The sequence below is a fragment of the Wolffia australiana genome, chromosome 4, assembly GCF_029677425.1.
Source record: "Wolffia australiana isolate 7733 chromosome 4, ASM2967742v1".
NCBI lineage: Eukaryota > Viridiplantae > Streptophyta > Magnoliopsida > Alismatales > Araceae > Wolffia > Wolffia australiana.
In genome coordinates, this window is record NC_135838.1 from 5,847,528 (window position 1) to 5,855,000 (window position 7,473).

The window sequence follows — 7,473 nt, forward strand, 5'->3', positions numbered from 1 at the left end:
CTATTCTCAATCTTATCTCTCCGATGCCCGCAGGGATATGCTCTTTATAGTGCATGCATGGCCAAGGAGATGTCTCCGCGTGGCCATCCATGATGCGGTAGCCTTGTATACCGACACGTGTAGTCCACCTGTCGTTGCAAAGGAGAGAGAGCAAGGAGCTTGATAGCGAGCTTTATCTTGGACGGGACGAATGGACGGCTGAAATCAACGTTGAGGTCGTCCGTCTTCGTAGTCCCTAGACTTTGTTGTTGTTCGAGTCAACGTCAATGTCAACATCAACGTCAACGCTGTGGACTTACGGTCATCTGTCTTCGTAGTCCCTACACTTTGTTGTTGTTTGAGTCAACGTCAACGTCAACGTTGTGGACTTACGGTCATCTGTCTTCGTAGTCCCTAGACTTTGTTGTTGTTCGAGTCAACGTCAATGTTGTGGACTTACAGTCGTCTGTCTTCGTAGTCCCTAGACTTTGTTGTTGTTCGAGTCAACGTCAATGTCAATGTCAACATCAAAATTGTGGACTTACGGTCGTCCAGTGGTGAAAAGAAGTCATGACTATGAGACCCAGAGGCCTTGTTTCCTGATGCCAGGGGCCTACTACCCATATAATACAGAATTTGTGTAGTATTGGCCCAATATAGGTTGATGGCATTAGAGTTCGGCACTCATCTTCCATCAGAAGACGATAACGTGATGGAAGACAGATTTGGGAGTCTGTCACGGTGATACAAGGCATCACAAGTGGACTGATTTGGAGATGTGGTATCAATCTACCACAAATAAAGGAGAAGAGAGAAAATCAGATGGCTCATATTGGTCCTACTTCAAAGGCAGATATCTTGACATCTAAAAGGATTTTTGAGCTAAAATGTAGAGGATAGTTCTGTTTTACCCCTCATATATGTTCACCACCTCAAGTCTATAAATAGAGCTTCCATCAGTATAAGAAAGACAAACTCATATTTATTCATAATTACTACTAACAGAGTGATTTGCTCATTCCAATTCACATGGGGATCTGTTCTGACATTAGAAGAATGAAGGGTTAAATGAGTATCATGTTCCTTAACATTGGTGATGAGTTTGGTGTGATCTTCATCTTTTTTAAAAATGTGTCCCTATCCCTTTTCATAGGTTATTATCAGCCAAAGGTTAGGTTTTCACAATCACTCATGACCAAAAAAATTTGACCCTCGTGCATGTGTAACTGGATCCACTTTACTCGCCTCTAGGGATGGTAAAATCCGTATTGCCTGATCTATCGCTCATCGCTACATATCCACAACCATCTCTGCCACAATGCGACGTTAAAATTCATATGGTCACTCTATTGACACCACCGGTATCAAAACACTAGCTAAGATATTCATATATAATTACTTAATATTTTCCACTAGGAAATTATTAAAAAACCAAAATATTCTTAATCTATCACTCATTGCTACGTATCTAAATTAATCATAATTTAGATAAATTCTGTTCACAATGATGAAAATTTTCCGACTTCTTAGAATTAATTTAATTTAATTTTCTCCATCCTAGATATAATTACTACAAAAAAGTAAATAAAACTTAAACAATAAAGCAGAAAAATGAATTTATTCAAGGTCTGCTCCCTATGGATTTGACCCTTTTCCACATTATACCAGTATGAAAGATTGCACTATTGTACAAATCACAATCCTTAAAATAGATACTAACCTCAATATGGTTTATCAGTCCTGAAAACCGTAAATATTCGGGTGCATGTTGGGCTGGGTTGACAAGATCATTGGGCCCTCTTTCGTAAATGAGAAGTTGCTCATGAGATCTAATACTATGGGTTCTACGGTTTTAACTGATAGTGCAAATCAGATTTGCATCAAGGAGATCTGTAAATCAGTAAAACTTAAAATCATCAAACTACCTTTTATGGGACTGATTTCACTAACACTTTACTCTCTAGAATAATACCATGGAAATGTTCAAATCTTCGACTTTTAGATGCATTCAAGTGATTAATTGAACAATGTATCTCGTACTAAACTTTTTCAACTCTCCTTGAAAGATATATTTTGATTTCCAAACCATTTAAGTTAATAGAAGGGAGAAAATTCTGAGGAGAAAAAACAAAGGACCTAGATATGACTAGGATGGGAACCTAGTGGCACACATGACCATACCCCATATCCGACGCGACACCACCACTACAGGAGGAGATGACTCGTGTCATGACACGTTGGCATCGTCAACCTCGGACCTGAGACCCGAATTTCATTTACTATTAGATTTGATTTCTTAAAAGTCTTTGAAAACTCTAGTAATTTTCTCTTTCCTCCAAGGCCTATAAATAGGCCATTTCTGTAATGGATCATTGGTATTTTTTGAATTGAATCTTGCTTTTAAACGATTTCCCTAAGCATCCTCTCTCCTGCCGTCGCCGCTGAGAGGAAGCACCCTGTCTCATGTGCCGTCCAGATTGTTGATTGACACCTGAACCATATGCATCATCGTGCACTGCACAACTGCCTAACTGTTCCAAAAATTGGCTTTGAATTTTTTTTCACCGCGGTGCTTGTAAGATGGTCTTCCTAAACTCGACTGAGGAAATGGGTTGCACCATCATCTTTTTCTCCAAATTTAAATGTTCAACAATTGATCATGTTGATTTGTGGTCTATTTGACCTTTAGTTGACCTTTAGTCTACCCTACCCGCGTCATTCCTAGACATCTTGTATCAAAGCCTAAAATGGGTCTCCCTCTATATTTTTCCTTAATTTTGAAAATTTCCTAAATGTCATTAATTGTTTTCCTTTTTTTTTTAATTGTCAAAAAACACAGTGCCAGGTAAGGCCAACCCAAGGATTGTGCCCATAGACCAATCCAGCCATGCCTGGGACGCCACACAGGGAGATTTTATATATTAAGTGAAGTGTTTATAATCCTTCATAGGTGTGGAACGAGCGTAATGTCCCAATTACACCCGGACCCTATAATGACATTCATGATTTATCAAGTATCAATTTAATCCAGTAGATAGGTTAAGTTTCTATTCCATGGGTATCAAGCTATCCCTTCTACTCTAGATATGATAGACATTGTTAAATGAACTCTCTCATAGAGGCTTTACAAACATTTGTACATTATATGTATAAGTCATCTTTCCCTGATAATCTTGAATGACTTAGGCCATGGTTAATCCTAAAACCTAATCTTTATTCTTGTTATGACTGATGTGTAATGTAGATAATTTAAGAACATCTCCAATATCTTCTTAACCTCATCTTTCTTCAAAAAAAAAATCTTCTCAACCTCATCCAAGGATTTAATGTATCTTATTTTTTTGAGTCAATCTTGTCTAATAATGAAGGCTGAAAATCTTATCTTGACCAATCGACCACCTTCATATACATCTTGTAATATCTGACCAAAGATAAAAAGTAAGTCATACTCAAAACAAAATCATCCATAAAGAACATATATTTGATGTTTCAGGTCTTAGGACATCTTGGAGGAGCATGAAATAAATCAACTAACTAAGGTGTAGGTATCATACCATTTAGGTATTCATACAGATCAATTCATTAAATTATCTCCTAAAGACCACTCCTTGTTTATCCTTAGTGTGTCTACACTAATATACATAGGATCAGTCATACTTATCATATAACTACGATCAATTTGTGTTATTCGTTTTATATAGTTTATTATTTGTCTCGAGGATACATCAAATCTGAATTTGTGAGTTATATGATTAGAGTCTAATGATCCATGTATAATGATCTCATCGCAATTTATTAAATTGTTGCTTGTATTTAGGGACTTTGAGTATAACATCAAACAATAATAGTGAATCAGTATTTATTTAGTCAACATAAAATCATATTGAAGTATAAGTGAATTGAAAACCACTTAATATCCTTATATATAATATTGGTGTGGGGACCTCTTGTTTTCACATTCTTTCGTGCCTTTGAAAATCAGGTTCTAGCACTGAACTTTGTAGGAATTAATATATCCCTATTTTTTTTTAAAGTAAAGTTACATCTAATATATTAATGGTAAAGGAAATCAAATCATTTATTCTTACAGATCAATACTACATTTTTAATCGGTACTAATAAATAATATAACAACATTTATAAAATGAAAAACTCAAACTTAGTAGTCATGGATAAGAATATAGTGAAAATAACTTAGGTTGGGGGAACCTAATTTTTTACATATCTGCCTTTTATTCATTTAATATTTATAAATTCAACATTTATTTTAAATGGTATAAGCTAAAGTTTATTTTTAATATTAAGCTGTAATTAAAAGATGTCATTATGTTGAAAAATTACATTGGCACAATTAATCTATTAAATGATGTGCGTAAAAATACATTATATATGCCCAAGTATTATGGGCTCTCCATTAAATGATGTGTGTAAAAATCCAAAGCCACAATGTTCATTGAAAAACAACATTAAATAGGTGAAAAAAAATCCCCATTATAATGATATCTTTTTCCTTCAATGGTGATGCACATGTTTTGTCTTGTGCATTGCTTTTTTGAACCTCACAATAGTCATCATAAGGCTAATTACAGTAAATAAATTATATGGAGATATTTACACAGTGTAGATGAGTTGTACCTTGCACTAGTTTTCATCAGAAATATTGCCACCATCTACATCGTGATGTCATGCATTCTTGAGATATAATCAACACTCTTTCTATTGGCAGTAATTGGAATGCTTTCTGGATCAAGGCTTTCTGTAATCAATGATATTAGCTATGATTTTTGTAATGAAAACCATTTTGAATGTGAGGATTTCATGACTGACAAAGAAAAAGCACTTGATTGGGCCCATGGTAACACATACATGAAGAAACACTTTGGCAAGTGTGGCTAGTTGAGAATAATCCATGTGAAAATGTGTGGCCACCGTCCAAGTATTTTTTATCCTTCCTACCAGAAACCAGGAGATAACTTTTTAATTCTTCAGGTGATGACAGGAATCATTCTTACCTTTTCTTGGGGGGACAACATCAATGAGTTCTATGAGTTCATCTTCCCCCAATAGGATACCAGCTATTGTTGATGCTAGACTATAAATGACATAATGCAAATTCATGCGTAAATTTATGATATTAAGGGTTAATATTATGCATAAATTTTGAATTATTTGTCTTTGTGTTTGAATAATAATTCAATTTCATGCATTGAGTCACATGTTTTGTTTTATTTTTCCTCAATTTTACATTATTCATGGATGAAAATGTAAATATCAAAAATTTAATTAAGTTTACCTTTTTTGGTAAGACATTTGTGAATCAAATAGATGGCTTTATCAAAGAATGGGTTTGAAGCAACCACACACATCAAAGAACCAACCACCATGTAGTTGTCTGAATGCATGGTTTCCTTAAACAATGCATTTTAATGTGGACCCTCAATCTTCTAAACAAAGATTGAGCGATTCAGATCTATTTCTGCTATTTATTATCTGTTTCTTTCTCATACAGATGACAAATCAAAGATGAGTGCCATAAATGAATTCAAGGGTGTCAGCTGGGAGATGTGGCTGACGAGGAGATCCACATATTAAATTCCTAGAAGTAAGACTTAATTACTAACTTTTAGATAAATAGAATAATTTTTTTATAAAAGGTATTCCCTTTCGTTTAGGCATTTCAGCAAAACTGTGGTGATTCTTTAATTTTCAGAATTTTCCCTGCAAATTGTTTCAATAAAATTCATATACGTTACCTACATCACTGGATCAAATAATCTGACAAAAATCAAATCATCTAGTTCACTACCTGGTCATTTTACAATCATAAAAAATACTCCAAATCCATATTAAAAACTAAAATGAATCCCTTCTCTCTCACTGTGGCATTTCTTTGATACTTGTATCTTGTATTTTCCTTCTTTTTTACTATGCTTTCTCTCTTGTGATAACCTTTATTATTTGTAAATTTTTTTTATCTTTATTCTAAACTTTTATATATAACCCTTCTACTTTTATTTACATATTAATAAATAATTCTGCTACTAGTTTTATAATTTTAACATAGTTTCTCCCTTCTTCTTCTTATTTGCATAATTCTATCTCTAAATGCCAGTTCCAGAGGAGATAATCTCACTCTCTTCTATATGTCCAAGAGTGAAAATAAAATTTTTAAATATTATTTATAATTAAATATCATCTTCAATTTATTCTTATTCACCTGCTCAAAGCCTTTATTGATCGCGACCAATATGCAATATCAAAATTGTGGATGCTACAAACATTCTTAGAATGGTATAAATATGTACATTGGTGGATTTATAATGCAGCATTCAGGACTTGTATAAGTCATAGGAAGCTACTTATATTTCTTTTTCATTTATAAAACATTATTATGATGTTGTAGAAGTTGAAAAATATCTCTATTGTTTTTGTTTTTTAAAAATAAATTCTTCATTGATGTGAACGTGAGAGTACATTCTTTAAAATGCCCCGTGGGCAAACATGGTTGATATGAAATTTCTGTAGCTGGTAGATTTTTTACGATTGAACCATATAGATGCTTGGTCATCAGAACAATATCTCTAACTTGTAATGAGAGACTCTCATCTCCTTACAAGGTGTAGCAAAAAAATTGAACAGCTCTCAAATCATTGCCCTTATCCTTCTCTAGAGGGGCTTTCAACATATCGTTTGTGTTTTCCAATAGGATCCAGTTATGATTCTTTTGTTCCGTATCATTTCATCTCCCCCTAGACAAAGTCAAGATCTTGAATAAAATTTCCCTATGTGGCCTTAAATTTACCAACATCATCTACATCAATGATGTTGGCTTTCTACATAGAGCCATATATATAAGAAAGGATAACCCTATCGGCAAGCTAAAGAGGATGTTATATCTTTAAACCATGTAATGACCTTAAGGAAGCATCGATAATAATCTTCAGCACACATATATAATATGGAACTTGTTTTTTCACGTGAAAATCCTCATTCACAGTCGAACCTCTTTCTTAAGTAGCATTGTCATCAGTTAGTTGCTCAACGCATTATATGTGGGGATTGCAGAAACTCAACATTGAAAACATATTTTGCTTTCCAAGACTATGCCAAGAAAAAGGTTGACAGGGGATTGGGTTCTTATCAACCTTCGGTTTGAGCCCATAATTTTGAACACCTAGGTCACAATTACACTCATATTCTTACCGTTGTGCTTCCCTACAAGCTATTGAATTGCAAACATACCCACGGTTATCATCATTTTTTTATCCGATGAATAGTGATACCGAGTATGCTATGCAAATTCCTATTGGCCCATACATCCACTATCAAGGATCCATCGGGGACATTTGGTACAAATCTGTCAGCATTCCCTACATGACCGTATCTGGTTTTGAGACTTATGGGTTGGTACCCGTCTCAGTTCTGTACTTCCACAAGATCATGAACCATCTATTATCACTAATGCTGAATGTTGAGTCTGAGAAATAGAAAAAC